Genomic DNA, 14,451 nt, shown 5'->3' with positions numbered 1-14,451 from the left:
AATAGATCTGTGGAGTATACATGTACTAGGTATCTATCTTAAACTCCACTTCGTTTTGAGTTAGAACTCCAGAAAAAAAAATATGGAGATTGTCTTAAGCTATGGAAGGAGAGCTCTATACAGTGGGGCCGGGGCCATAACGTATGATCCCTGCCCCAGACATTGCCGCAGTGTCCTCACCCCGGGAGCACTAGGAGATGCTGACCGTGCATCCTCGTTCTCCATTTTGTGCTCTTTGGGTTGGAAAGAGACTTTGTCCTCTGAATGCCTTTGTCCTCGTCTGAAAACAGGGCAGATGTGAAAAGCCTGGTCACTGTCTGGGACCTGGGTGAAAACATCTGCTTCCAGCACAAACGAAACCTATCAGCAGGAGCCAAGAACGTTCGGCCACGTTCGCTACCGTTTGACTTCTTTTATTAATAACTTGGGAGGATCGCAGGCGAGGGCTTCTGGCAGGAAAGAAAGGAAATGATCCAAGAGAAAAAAAATCCAAACCCATAAATAAGTTAAAGTCACTGGTGGAGGGCGTTTGATGTGCGTGCGTGTGTGTGAATGAAATATGGGCACTTCCCTTCAGAACCCCGCAGGTAGACGGAGAAGCCCAGAGGGCTGCCTTCTTAGGAGCTAGTGGGGTAGGGGTAGCAGACGTGCTCCTTGCATGCTATGGCCTCTTCTCCTTGGGTTTTTTGGCGATGGAACGTCTCCATTGGCCCTTAAGGATGAAACCTGAAGGAGAAAGAGCATGAGCTTCGGAATCAGGCCATGCTCAGCTTCAAACTAGTCGTGGGCTCTTGGAGGCTCCACTGACCAAAGCTTCTGTTCCTCTGTGTCAACTTGGGGAAGTAATGCCCACCTCGCAGAATATCTGTGGAGGCTGAACTTGATGGCATGAGTGCATTAATCAGCATGCACTGTCCCTAAGTGCTACAAGAGACAAATCTCAGAGTCCAGTGGCCTAGCAAAATGCAAACGCCTGCCCCTGCACTGGGACTCAGGTCCGAGCTGGCTTTCCCCTGCTGTACTGGTGTGATTATCATTAACGCTGTCCCCTCCTCTCTCAGAGTGGATGGTAAATATATGGTCACGTCAGACTCAAGGAGCTAGACTCTCCTCTGTCCTGTGATGCCACCATCCCTACCTGTGACATCCCGGGCCATCTGTGGCAGAGTGGCCCTTACATTTCTCTACTCAGAGGTGACATATGCCAGTCTACACTCATTTCCTGGCTAGACTGGACACATGGCCTTGCCTAGCAGCCGTGTGATCTTCCTACAAGCCAGGAAGGGGAGCTGAACCTGATAGGAATGTGAGGTTCTCAGTGAATGGTTGGTCCCTACTCTGTCCTTTCCTACCCTTCCTCTGGAGGCACATAGACTACGGGGAGAAAAACTTGATCCTAGAAACATGCCAGACCAGAAAACCAAATGTTCTCGGAAATACGTATGTCTTTTAAATATATATATATATTGGGACCAGCAGTTAGCGTAATGGCTATGTCGTTGGATTCCCACGTAGTTGACCACGGTTCACGTCCCAGACCCGGCAGCTTAAACTCATGCTGGGTGCGTGTGCGTGCGTGCCCAAGACCCCCGGGGGGTGATTTCTCACTTTCTGTCTCTCTGTCTCTCTCCTTCTGTCTGGCGAGCGCACGCGCCCTATACCAAAAAAACATCCCCCCCCGTCAAAGAAAAAATATATATATACTTTTATTTATTTATTTATTTATTTTTAAAATTTGACCAGAGAGAGAGAGAGAGGGAAAGTGAGAAAGCAAGTCACCAGGTCCGGCAGTCGAACCATGGTCCATCATGTTGGAGTCCAGTGCCTCAACCACCATGCCACCTGCTGGCCCTGGAAATATGTATTTCTTGGGCCAACAGTTGGTATAATGGCTATGTCACTGGACTCCCATGTAGTTGACAGTGGTTTGAGTCCCGGACTTGGTGGCTTAAACTCATGGCAGGAGTGTGTGCGTGTGTGCCCAAGATCCCAAGAGGAGAAAGGAGGAGAGGGGATTGCAGCATGGCCATCCCCCGTGGGTAGGTGATTTCTCGCTTTCTGTCTCTCTGTCTCTGTCTTTCTGGCGAGTGCATGCCCTATATCAAAAAACCCTCAAAAAAAAAAAAAAAAGAAAAGATAAAAGAAAGAAATATGTATTTATAAGGTAAAATGAAATAGAGTCCTTCACTATTTTCAGAGGGCCTTCACATCCATGATTTTAATTGATTTTACCATTAGCACTATGAAAGATAGTAGAATTCCCAGTTCTTTCTTTCTTTTTTTTTTTTTTTTTTTTTGGGGAGGTTTTTTCTATAGGGCAAGCTCGCCAGACAGACAGAGAGAGACAGAGAGACAGAAAACGAGAAATCACCCCCCAGAGGGGATGGCCATGCTGCAATCCCTTCTCCTCCATTCTCCTCTCAGGATCTTGGGCACGCACACACACGCGCCTGACGTGAGTTTAAGCCACCCGGTCCAGGACTTGGACTGTGGTCAACTACGTGGGAGTCCAGTGACATAGCCATTACACTAACTGCTGGTTCCCAGAATTCCTATTTCTAAGGGAAAACTGAGTTTCAGAGATACACATCATTTCATGAGGTTGCAAAATGCTGGAGCCAAGACTTGAACTCAGTCCTCCCATCTTGCCGTCAGTTCTTATTCCCGTTCTCCCTCTCAGGCTGCACATGCGTATGACCGTGCTAGGGCATCCTCGTCAGGGAGCTTGATTTCCTCAATGCAGGACTGAGGATGGGCGCTGAGGCCACGGCTGAGGGTGGAGGCTGCTCCGCTAGGACTGCGACAGCAGAGGTGGAACGAAGCTTCGAGAGCACCTTGCCCAGCCTCTCCCTTACTGCGCACAAGGAAACAGACCCAGAGAGGGGAGTGACTTGTCTAGGATCATTCAAAGAGCTGGTCCTGGAGCCAGCAGGCTCTCCTAGTTCCTATTCCAGAGTTCCTTCAAATGTATGCTTTCCTCTTTTTCTCCTTACTCCCCCCCATTCCTTATTACTATCATGGCCAACACACACACACACACGCGCACACACACACACGCACACACACGCGTTTCCATTCTTTCAAATCTCAACTTAGGTATTATGTCTGGAAGGGTTTTCTGGTCCCAAGGCTAGTTGAGGTGCTCCTGCCGTGCATTCCGCTATGGCCTGAACCTCCCTTTATGGTCATTGACTATTAGCGCACCTGTAGTCCCCAGACCATGGCAGTGGGAAGATGCAAGCTGAAGAGGAGGGCTGGGGTGCTGACTCTCCCACCCCCAGGGCCTGGTACAGCTCGTGGCACATTTGCACAGGTATTTGTTGAACGCACGAGTGAAGGCAGAAGGCTCATCCGGATGTGAGAAGCAGGGAGTAGGGTCCTGGGCAGAGCCCAGGGGAAGGAAAGGGGAGGAGAGCAGGTGTGACATGTCTTGCTGAAGGGCCTGGCCAGTGCCGTTGACAGGGTGTGTCCTCAGCTCTCCCCATCACTCCCGACCTGTGCGACACCCAGGGATGTGCCCTGGGGGAAGGAAACCGTAATGTCCTGTACCAGACTGCAGAGTCATTGCACCACATGTGCATCTCCATGACAGCATTTGTCATTTAATGTCCACCCTCTCTTCAGGTTTCTGGCTCTCACCCTGGACAGAAAACTCCCTGAGGGAAAGGATGGAAGCTGAGGCACATCTCTCTCCCCGCTATGAGTAGGGGAGTACAGAGCAGGCCTCTGAAAGGGCCTGTTCAATTCATTTAAACTGAACCAGGATTCGGCTTGCCGAGAGCTCACAGCCCACTGAGGTGGCCTCTGTGGACACAAAGCTGATTATGAGAATCAGTGCTGGGCAGCGGTAGGTATTGGGACTGTTGAGCATAGAGGCGAGGTCTTGGTTCTGCCCTGAGGGTCTAGAGAGCTCCCCGGTATTGTGCAAACACACCTCCTGCGTTAGTGTTGGAGGTCTAGTGACGAGGAGCAGGGTATTCCTTACCCAGGCTTGCCTCTCTAACAAACTACTGCCGAGTCTCAGTGGTTTCGCTGATTAAGGTTGGGTTCTTGCTTCTCTCACTGGGCAATGCAGGCTGGCAGGGAACCATGTGGTCATTGAGAGACGCAAGCTCCTTCCACTTAGGGCAGGGCTTCTCAGTGTTGGCACATGAGCACTTAGGAACAATATTACTCTCTCATTTTTTTAAGAGAGAGAGAGATTTTTGCTATATTGCACTTGCCAGAGAGACAGAATGTAAGAAATCACCCCCCTAAGGGGGGTGGCCACTCCACAACCCCTTCTCCTCCATTCTCCTCTCAGGATTTTGGACACACACACACACACACGTGCGCTTAGCATGTGTTTTTAAGCTGCTGGGCCCAGGACACGAACTGCAGTCAACTCTGTGGAAGTCCAGTGCTGGTCCCATAGAACTGAATTGTTTTTGGTTATGCGGGCTGCCCTGTGAGTTGTGGGATGTCTAGCAGCCTAATTCACCTTTCCACCTGGATGCCAGTAGCACACACCCCAGCAGTGACAACCAAAAATGTAACATGTCTCCAGATATTTCCAGGGTCCTGCTCATCATCCTGTTGGAAACCTCAACAGGATCATCCTCTGCCCTCCTTTAGAGTCTTGGCATTCTGGAGAGCTTTGGCATTCCAGCAGGCCTCCTCTAGAGACTTGGCGTTCCAGCAGGTCTCCTCTAGAGCCCTCCTCTAGAACCTTGGCATTCCAGCGGGCCTCCTCTAGAGCCCTCCTCTAGAGCGTTGGCGTTCCAGCAGGCCTCCTCTAGAGCCCTCCTCTAGAGCCTTGGCGTTTCAGCAGGTCTCCTCTAGAGCCCCCCTCTAGAGCCCTGGTGTTCCAGGAGACCTCCTCTAGAGCCTTGGCATTCCAGCAGGCCTCCTCTAGAGCCCTCCTCCAGAGCCTTGGTGTTCCAGTAAGCCCTCCACCTCTGCAGGAGATGAGGGAAAGGAAGGAGCACTGAGGGCTGCACAGAAGTTTCATGGGCTGGACCCAAGTTCCCTCATGTTCTGTCGGACAGACTTGGTCCTATGACCACAGCTCATTCCAAGCGATGCTGGGAAGGACAGTTTAATTGTGCCAAGGAGGGAAAAGAAGCATTTTGGACTGGGCTGTTGAGCACAGAGGTGAGGTCACCGGTCCTGATCTGAAGGTGTGTGGAGAGCTCCATCAGTATTATACAAACATGCCTCCTGTTTTAGACTCCTAGCCAATATTTCCCAAGGTTAAAGAGTTCATGTGCTTGCCTTTCATTCATGAAAATAAGAGTGCACAAAGAATATTTTTTTTCTAAATCAGCTGTGGGAGCTTAGCTGATCCCCCAATCCAGAAACCAAACTTCTGGGAAAGTCTTTGAGCTCATCTGGAAAGGCATGAAAGTGCCCTTCACGCCTCCGCCACGTCACACATCCTTCCTCCCATGATGACTGATATGAACCTAATCAGGCCTAGACGTCTCTGAATGCCTCTGCCCACTACACTGACTTAACGTCTCCTGGTTACCATGGCAGCACACAGGGTGGCTGCAGGGGCCAGACGTGTCAACTCCTGCCCTTGAGAAAGTGTTTCCCAGCTGTGGATGCAAGCCCGTTCTCACATAACAGCTTTATCAAAGAACAGATCTGTACCAACGCCAAAGAGCTCAGCTTGGTCACCGTTGTAAGAATTCATGTGGAAGCAGAGGAGCCGTGCTAGGGTCCTCATTTGGGGAGTGGTGTGACTTCAGCTGTGTGGTGGGTGAGCCTGGTCAGCATGGAGTTTCTCACATGCACAGAGGACTGTGGAAAATCAGAGGTGTGGAGGGAACTGGCGGGTCACGATGCCAGGTCAACGCACACCCCGTCTGTCACATTTCCAAATGAGAGTGAGTGCTTTGACTCTGGGTAGACTAAATTAACACTAACCAGGAAGAATGTTTTTCTGGAAGCCTCTCTAGGAAAATGGCTGTGTTGAACCCTAACAGGAGGACTTTTCCCCAACAGCGTGCAAAACTCCTGGAACTCCTCCACCACAAATGTTTCATGTGGTGTAGACGAGAATTAATTAGAAAAGAAAAAAAAATCTCTCAAGTCAAAACACATATCTCACAACCTATTAGCATTAAGATTAGCATTAAAGAAAGTTGGAAACTATAACATTTTAAGCACAATTTATAAGTCTAATTTCCTGTGTGTCATTCTCAGATAATAAATGCTTTTCCTTCAAGTCGAAAATTCTTCGTGGAAAGTGGGGGGTGGGGGTGGGGCAAAATAAAGAAAAAGTTAATTTAAGGCCTATTAGTTTATTTTTAGTCGCCTAAGATCTGAGGGACTGAGAACATTTCCCTTTTCTGATAGAACACGCCTTCCTGTGTAGCAAGGAAGTCCCCTGACCCGGGGCCTCCTGCGGGGTGCTACTGATTTTTGACAGAATTCTCCAGGCAAGGGCTTTGAAAGAAGCTAAACCAGGCCCATGAGGGGAGGGCGTTCTGGGGCCTGGAGGGACAAGGCTAATTGCTCGGAGCCTCGCAGAAGGAACTTGCAAGTTGAGGGATGTCGGGTGACCGGGAGGCCCACTTCCTGTATTGCTCTGGAAGAAGTTCGTAGCCCACAGCTTCCATAATAAGACATTCCTACTAATTTGCTGAGAGCTGAAAGGGATTTCTGTTTTTAGCTTTGGGTCTGTGGCAACTGTTTTGTTTTAGATGAAAATTAAATAGGGACGTGGAGCCGGGGCTGGTTGGGGGATGGGAGACAGAGCCATAATTGAAGTGCATTAGTGTAATTACCTCGTCCTTTCTTTCACTCATCATGTTGACAGAGAAATCTATTACCCAGCAGCTCCGTTTCCACAAATTGCCCTTCCCTGAGGACTTGGTGAGGGGTAGGGGTGGGAGTACTAGAGGAAGTGCCTGCTTTGTTCCAGAAGTGGGCCGCCATCCATCCTCAGAATGTGGTTCCAGTTGTCTCTCAACCAGAGAGAGGGGAAGCAAGCGGGGACCTCAAGCGAGCGAGAGGCAGAGGGAGCCAGCTGGGCGTCTCGTCCCAACCAGGGCTCTTACCCAAGGCCTCCTGTACCAGTCCCTCTGCAAGGCTGCATGGGTGGATGAGGTACAGCCTCGTCTCTGTCTCAAGGCAGAAAGGGAGCTGGAGGGGAAACCATGAGCTGAGGTGCCAGCCCTGTCCTGAAAGCTCTTGTATGAAATGGAGAGAGTGCTCTCATGTGAGAGATGGGCCCAGGACTGCACCTTCTCTGCCTTCTGTGCCTCCAGGGGCCTGCCCCTTCCTCCTCCACTCCCTTGGTCTCGCTCATCTTGGCTTTGTGTCTGGCTTTGCCTTGCCTTTTTTCTCCATTACTTCCAGCCTATCGTCTTCCTCTTCCAGGCCTCCAGAGGGCTGGTTTTGAAGAGCTGGCAAGCGTTATCTTAGCTCCCAGTGCCGCCCCCAGGTCTGTCCTTCCTCTTTACTCTTCCAAATCATCTCTTAGGACTTAGATCTCTAGCATGTGCTGGGGCGATAGAAACTTGCTCACCAAGAAGACAAAAATGGTCTGAGCTCTCAGCAGAGCGTGAGTTAACCCTCTTCTACCTCTTCCCTCGGCACATAAGCCTTCAGGAACCATTTAGAGTGAGAATTCCAAGATGGAGGAAGATGCTATCCTGTCCTTAAGAGACTCATGGATGGGGCGAGGGGCAGGGAGACTGCAAGCCTTCAGTATCCTGAGTCTTGGGTTGAACATAACTAGGTGGAGCTGCCCCAAGCTTGGTCTCTGCTCTGGGTGTCGTTTAACAAACCCCAGCCTAGTTTCCACAATAACTTAAAAAAAAAACAGGAATCTTGACTTCAGTGTCTGAAGGGAGATTCCATTCTTAGCCATGGCAAAGCTTCCAGAGATCCTTTTCTAACAAAATTATTTCAGTCTCTTTTTGAGACGCAGACCCCTATTCCCTTCCCTCTCCAGGGACTCCCTGCCTTGTCCTTTAGGCACCCTGAGTGCTGCCTTAGCCAGTCCACACATTTAGCCTGTCTACCATCTGCTTCGTCGCCCCACCAGGCACTGAGGCAGAGGCTGCGTAAATTCCAGCCCAGTCCTCTTGAGCAGGCCTGAAAGGGTCTTGGTAGTGATTCATCTTCCCTGCCTGCTGATACTTGTTGTGGATCTACTACCCCTGATCTCCACTCCAGAAAAAGTTTGAGCTTAGAGAGACTAGCAGTTGGCATCATGGCTACGCCGCTGGACTCCCATGCAGTCAACCTCAGTTCGAGTCCTGGATCTGACAGCTTCACGCTGGGCATGTGTGCGTGCGTGCCCAAGATCCTGAGAGCAGAATGGAGGAGAAGGGATTGCGGCATGGCCATCCCCCCTGGGGGATGATTTCTCGCTTTCTGTCTCTCTGTCTGTCTGGCGAGCTCACGCGCCCTATAGCAAAAACCTCTAAAAAAAAAAATGTGGCTCTGTGTGCTTAATATGGTGTTTACTTTGTTCTAATAAGAGAAAGCATCCTTTATTTGTATGCCACCATTCTCAAACACATCTTTAAGAGTGTAGGAAACCTTTTCAGGAGGAAGCTTTACTGTTCGATTTTCCTAATGACGGAGAGGGGAACATGTTGGCTGTTTTGGAAACTTGCCTGCTTGGTGGCTTTCCTCAGATATCAAGTGCTCACATGGCATCTTCATGTGAGGAGGCCTGCAATAGGGGAACTGGTCCAACCCTTGTTTTGAGCGCTTGCACTAGAAGACTGATGGCGGCCAAGAAAAAGAGGAATGGGGCCCTAGTACGGTCGGCAGCATGGCGTTCCACCTCGGCCACCTCAGACGCATGCTAGTTCTGTGTCGGTACTGAGGATGGGGCTGCACTGTCAGGCCTGTTGCTAGGCAGAGGGACAGTGAGGAGTCCCTCACAGGACACTTGGTCAACCATAGAGGTTCCTGGCCCACACTGATGCCGTCAGCTCTAGTCTTATATCTTGATAGATCACAGTGAACATTTTAAGTGAATTGATATACCACAGGCATTGCGTGTAGTTGGACATTTATTGAGCACTTATGTGTGGCCAGGAGCTGGCCTGGGGAGCTGGAGATGGAGGGAGAAACAGGATACAGGAGGCCAGTCAAGGGGAGGACAGATCCAACCATCTAACCAGGAAAGCTCTTTGAGAGAAGTTAGGAAGAGGGATGTGGGGAGCAGGGAGCCACAGCCAAACCAGCCCAGTGGAGAGGAGGGCAGAGTCTTCTCTCCCTCCTCTAGACGCTTCTAGAAAAAAATATTTAAAAATGCGCAGATTGCATGGAGGTCAAGGTGGCTAGCTGTGTGGTTCAAGCCCCAGACCCAGCTGTTTGAAAAATACGCCGGATGCATGAGTGTACATGCCCAAAATCCAGAGAGGAGAATGGGGCAGAAGAGATTGTGGCGTGGCCATCCTCCCTGGGGTGGGGGCTGATTTCTCCCTTTCCCTCCCTCATTTTCTGTCTCTCTCCAGAAAGTGTATGTGCCCTATAGCAGAAACAAACAAACAAACAAACAAACAAATAAATTTTTAAAAGCCTCAGTAATAATCTAGTCTAATAATAGAAAAGACCGGAATCTGTGTAATTTATATAAAGAAGGCTTATTTAGCTCACAGTTTAGAAGTGCATGGTCCAGGGGCCACACCAGGCGGGGGTCTTCTGGCTGCATCACAGGGTGGCAGAGGACTAGGGCACTTGCATCTGTGTCCATGTGTCTCTGTTTCGGTCTTAGTTCCTCTCCTTATTGGTCCACCAGGAGCTGATTATGGGGCCTCACCCTAATGACCTTAGTCCTAATTTCCTTCCAAAGCCTCACCTTTTAACACCACAGTTGGATTAAATTTTATTTTTAATTTTGCTACAGGGCACATGCACTCCCTTGGGGGGAGGGGCAGAGAGAAAGCCCCCCCCCCTCGGGGGTAGTGAGTGGCCGTACCACAGTCCCCTCTCCTCCATTCTTCTCTTGGGACTTTGGACATGCACTTGCACCGGAACTGGTCCAACCCTTGTTTTGAGCGCTTGCACTAGAAGACTGATGGCGGCCAAGAAAAAGAGGAATGGGGCCCTAGTACAGTCGGCAGCATGGCGTTCCACCTCGGCCACCTCAGACGCATGCTAGTTCTGTGTCGGTACTGAGGATGGGGCTGCACTGTCAGGCCTGTTGCTAGGCAGAGGGACAGTGAGGAGTCCCTCACAGGACACTTGGTCAACCATAGAGGTTCCTGGCCCACACTGATGCCGTCAGCTCTAGTCTTATATCTTGATAGATCACAGTGAACATTTTAAGTGAATTGATATACCACAGGCATTGCGTGTAGTTGGACATTTATTGAGCACTTATGTGTGGCCAGGAGCTGGCCTGGGGAGCTGGAGATGGAGGGAGAAACAGGATACAGGAGGCCAGTCAAGGGGAGGACAGATCCAACCATCTAACCAGGAAAGCTCTTTGAGAGAAGTTAGGAAGAGGGATGTGGGGAGCAGGGAGCCACAGCCAAACCAGCCCAGTGGAGAGGAGGGCAGAGTCTTCTCTCCCTCCTCTAGACGCTTCTAGAAAAAAATATTTAAAAATGCGCAGATTGCATGGAGGTCAAGGTGGCTAGCTGTGTGGTTCAAGCCCCAGACCCAGCTGTTTGAAAAATACGCCGGATGCATGAGTGTACATGCCCAAAATCCAGAGAGGAGAATGGGGCAGAAGAGATTGTGGCGTGGCCATCCTCCCTGGGGTGGGGGCTGATTTCTCCCTTTCCCTCCCTCATTTTCTGTCTCTCTCCAGAAAGTGTATGTGCCCTATAGCAGAAACAAACAAACAAACAAACAAACAAATAAATTTTTAAAAGCCTCAGTAATAATCTAGTCTAATAATAGAAAAGACCGGAATCTGTGTAATTTATATAAAGAAGGCTTATTTAGCTCACAGTTTAGAAGTGCATGGTCCAGGGGCCACACCAGGCGGGGGTCTTCTGGCTGCATCACAGGGTGGCAGAGGACTAGGGCACTTGCATCTGTGTCCATGTGTCTCTGTTTCGGTCTTAGTTCCTCTCCTTATTGGTCCACCAGGAGCTGATTATGGGGCCTCACCCTAATGACCTTAGTCCTAATTTCCTTCCAAAGCCTCACCTTTTAACACCACAGTTGGATTAAATTTTATTTTTAATTTTGCTACAGGGCACATGCACTCCCTTGGGGGGAGGGGCAGAGAGAAAGCCCCCCCCCCTCGGGGGTAGTGAGTGGCCGTACCACAGTCCCCTCTCCTCCATTCTTCTCTTGGGACTTTGGACATGCACTTGCACCCAATGTACTTGTTAAGCCACTGGGTCTGGAACAGAAACCGTGCAGTCAGCCCTGTGGAATCCAGCCATATTATCCACCATGTCACCAGCTCACCCAGTTGGACTACATTTTCACCCTCTTAATCCCATCACAACCATATCTCAACACACAAATGTTGGGGAGATATTCAAACCCAAGCAAGTAACATGCAAGATCTCAGAAGAAAGGTGGCTGTTCATGGATACAATGGAGCTGTTTTATTTAGTAGAGCCAAAGGATTGAAGACAGAAGGGGGTAGAGAGAGGTTGGCTTGTTTGATTTTTGTTTGCATTTTCTAAAACCCTGGGAGAATCCTCTCTCTTTCTTTTTTGGAGGAGAGGTTTTTCCTATAGGGCACTTGCACTCACCAGACAGACAGAGAGAGGCAGACAGAAAAAGAGAAATCGCCCTCCAGGGGGGATGGCCACGCCGCAATCCCTTCTCCTCCATTCTCCTCTCGGGATCTTGGGCACGCACGCACATGCGCCCGGCGTGAGTTTAAGCCACCAGGTTCAGGACTTGAACCGCGGTCGACAACACGGGAGTCCAGAGACATAGCCATTACACTGACTGCTGGTCCCACCTCTCTCTTTCTTTAACTCTAGGTTGTACACACACAGTTGGAGCTGCACACACAGAGGGGATAGGAATTGTTAGTTTGGTCTCAAAGATAAGCAATTCTCCCAAATCTCCGCTTTCTCTTTGGTTACATGTGCTGATATAAAAAAGGCGGCGAGAAAAAAAGCAGCAAAGGATGAGGCGAAACTTATTCATTCAATGCTTCCCCAGAGCATTGATTAGCATGGTGCCATCCCCGTCTTAAGTGAACAGATGTACACAGATTACCTGCTGTGTGCTAGAAGTTGTGCTGCATGCCTTATATTGCATCATCCCATTCAAATCCTGAAAACAAGCCCACTGCTGATAACATTATCTGTTGATTTAGGTAACAGGCAAAAGACCTGTTGGACCATGGAGCTCGTGTCTTTCTTTTGAGCAGCACTGGCTTCCAAATGGGTAGGATGTTTGCTGGGGCGCTGGTTTCCATGTCAAGCCCTTTCGTTGTGTCCTTAGGGTGGTGATATGTTTCCGGTGAGCTTCCAACACATTACTTTCCTTCTTGCTCTGATCTCAGACATGCGTTGAGTGCAGGGACTGGTACTGAGCTGCCCGTACAGAGGGGCAGGCAAAGGAGAACGCCCAGATGTCATGCATCACAGCACACAGTGGGCGTCTGGAGAGGCCATAAAGCTTTCAGCCTTCCTTAGTACAGAGGCCTTTATCCACAGATCTGGGATGGATGTTGGAATGGTACAGACTGGACATTTTAGAAGCTGACCATCAGGCACCCCAGGACATGAACTTCATCCCTACTATTGTAGAGGGACTGAATTTCCTAAAGGAAGAGAAACTGGGATGCATGCAGTGAAGGCACTGTGGACCCAAGTGCAAAATCAGAGGCCACATTCAGTCACAGGTGATCTGAGGCAGAAAGGGCACCATCCAGCCTGCTTAGAAGAATGGTGGAGAATTGTGTACCCAGAGAGGGAGGCACCTATCCAGACAGGAAGAGAGAGAGTCCCGTCTCCCTTTTCCCTTTCCTCATCACACTCACTGCATTGTTGCCATGGGGTGAATTTCACTGTGAAATCTCACAGGAGGAAAATCCTGCCCTATCTCTGCTCGGGTTCAGTTTTCAGATATCCTTCGACATGTATTTAAGACTTTTTCAAAATGATTATTTAAAATTCAAGCATCTTTTGTTCCACTCAATCGTGGAAGAATAATTCCAGGGACTTCAAGATCTCGCTTAACAAGCATTACATCTTGATGAAATGTTGATTTTCGTATTGTTCTCAAACTGCACAGTTGCAGAAGCCAGTGCCGAATGAAAGCAGGATATCTTGAAGGAAAAGGCTTCAAATTTAAATCCATGGTGACAAATCCGAGGGTGAATGGAAGAGAACACAAACGATGCAGTTTCTCAGTCTGCCTGGAAAGGCAGGAGGGTGTGGTGGGAGACAAGCAGAGTGGCTCTGAGTCTTCACATCCTCAGGTGTGAAGTGGACTGACCAGGTTGTATGCAAGGTGTGATGTATGTAAATAGCTTGATATAGCTAAACCTCCAAATGCAATTTTGTTTGTAAAAGGAATCTGGGCTAGCAGCAAGGATTAGGCTGTATTCGTGACCTTCTGAGATGCAAATGTCAAACAGGTGGTGTGGTGGTTGAGGCACTGGACTCCCACATGGCTGACTGTGGTTCAAGTCCCAGACCTGATAGTTTGCTTTCTCACTTTCCCTGTCTCTATGTCTCTCTCTGGTAAGTGCACAGGCCCTATAGCAAATTACAAATAGTAACAATAAATAAAATTAAATTAATATTTAAAAATAATAATAAAGGGGCCGGCAGGTGGCTTGGTGGTTGGGGCGCTGGACTCCCACATGGCTGACCACGGTTTGAATCCTGGACCTGGTGGCTTTCTTTCTCTCTTTTTTTGAGAGGTTTTTCCTGTAGGGCACGTGCGCTCGCCGGAAAGACAGAGAGAGACAGAGAGACAGGAAGCGAGAAATCACCCCCCAGGGGGGATGGCCACGCTGCAATCCCTTCTCCTCCATTCTCCTCTCGGGATCTTGGGCACACATGCACACGCACCTGGCATGCATTTAAGCCACCGGGTCTGAGATTCGAACCGCAGTCAACTACATGGGAGTCCAGCGACACAGCCATTACGCTAACTGCTGGTCCCATGACTTGCTTTCTCACTTTCCCTCTCTCTCTCACTCTGTCCCTCTCTGGTCAAATTAAAAATAAATAAATAAATAAAGTTAAATAAGGTAATTCCTAAATAATAATAATAATAATGAAAGAAACTTGGGGAGGGGGAAGATGTCTCCTCAGGAAGGTCTGAGCTCTCATTACAGTCTTAATTTTGGTTACAGTGTTAAAAGAGTAGGGAGGGGGACCAACAGTTGGCATAATGGCTATGTCACTGGACTCCCATGTTGTCAACCATGATTTGAGTCTGAACCTGGTGACTTAAACTCACGCCTAGTGTATGTGCATGTGTGCCCAAGACCCCGAGAGGAGAATGGAGGAGAAGGGATTGCGGCGTGGCCATCCTCCCCTGGGGTGTGATTCCTCGCTT

The sequence above is a fragment of the Tupaia chinensis genome, unplaced genomic scaffold, assembly GCF_000334495.1.
Source record: "Tupaia chinensis unplaced genomic scaffold, TupChi_1.0 Scaffold000045_1, whole genome shotgun sequence".
Lineage (NCBI taxonomy): Eukaryota > Metazoa > Chordata > Mammalia > Scandentia > Tupaiidae > Tupaia > Tupaia belangeri.
Note: the sequence above shows the minus strand (reverse complement) of the source record.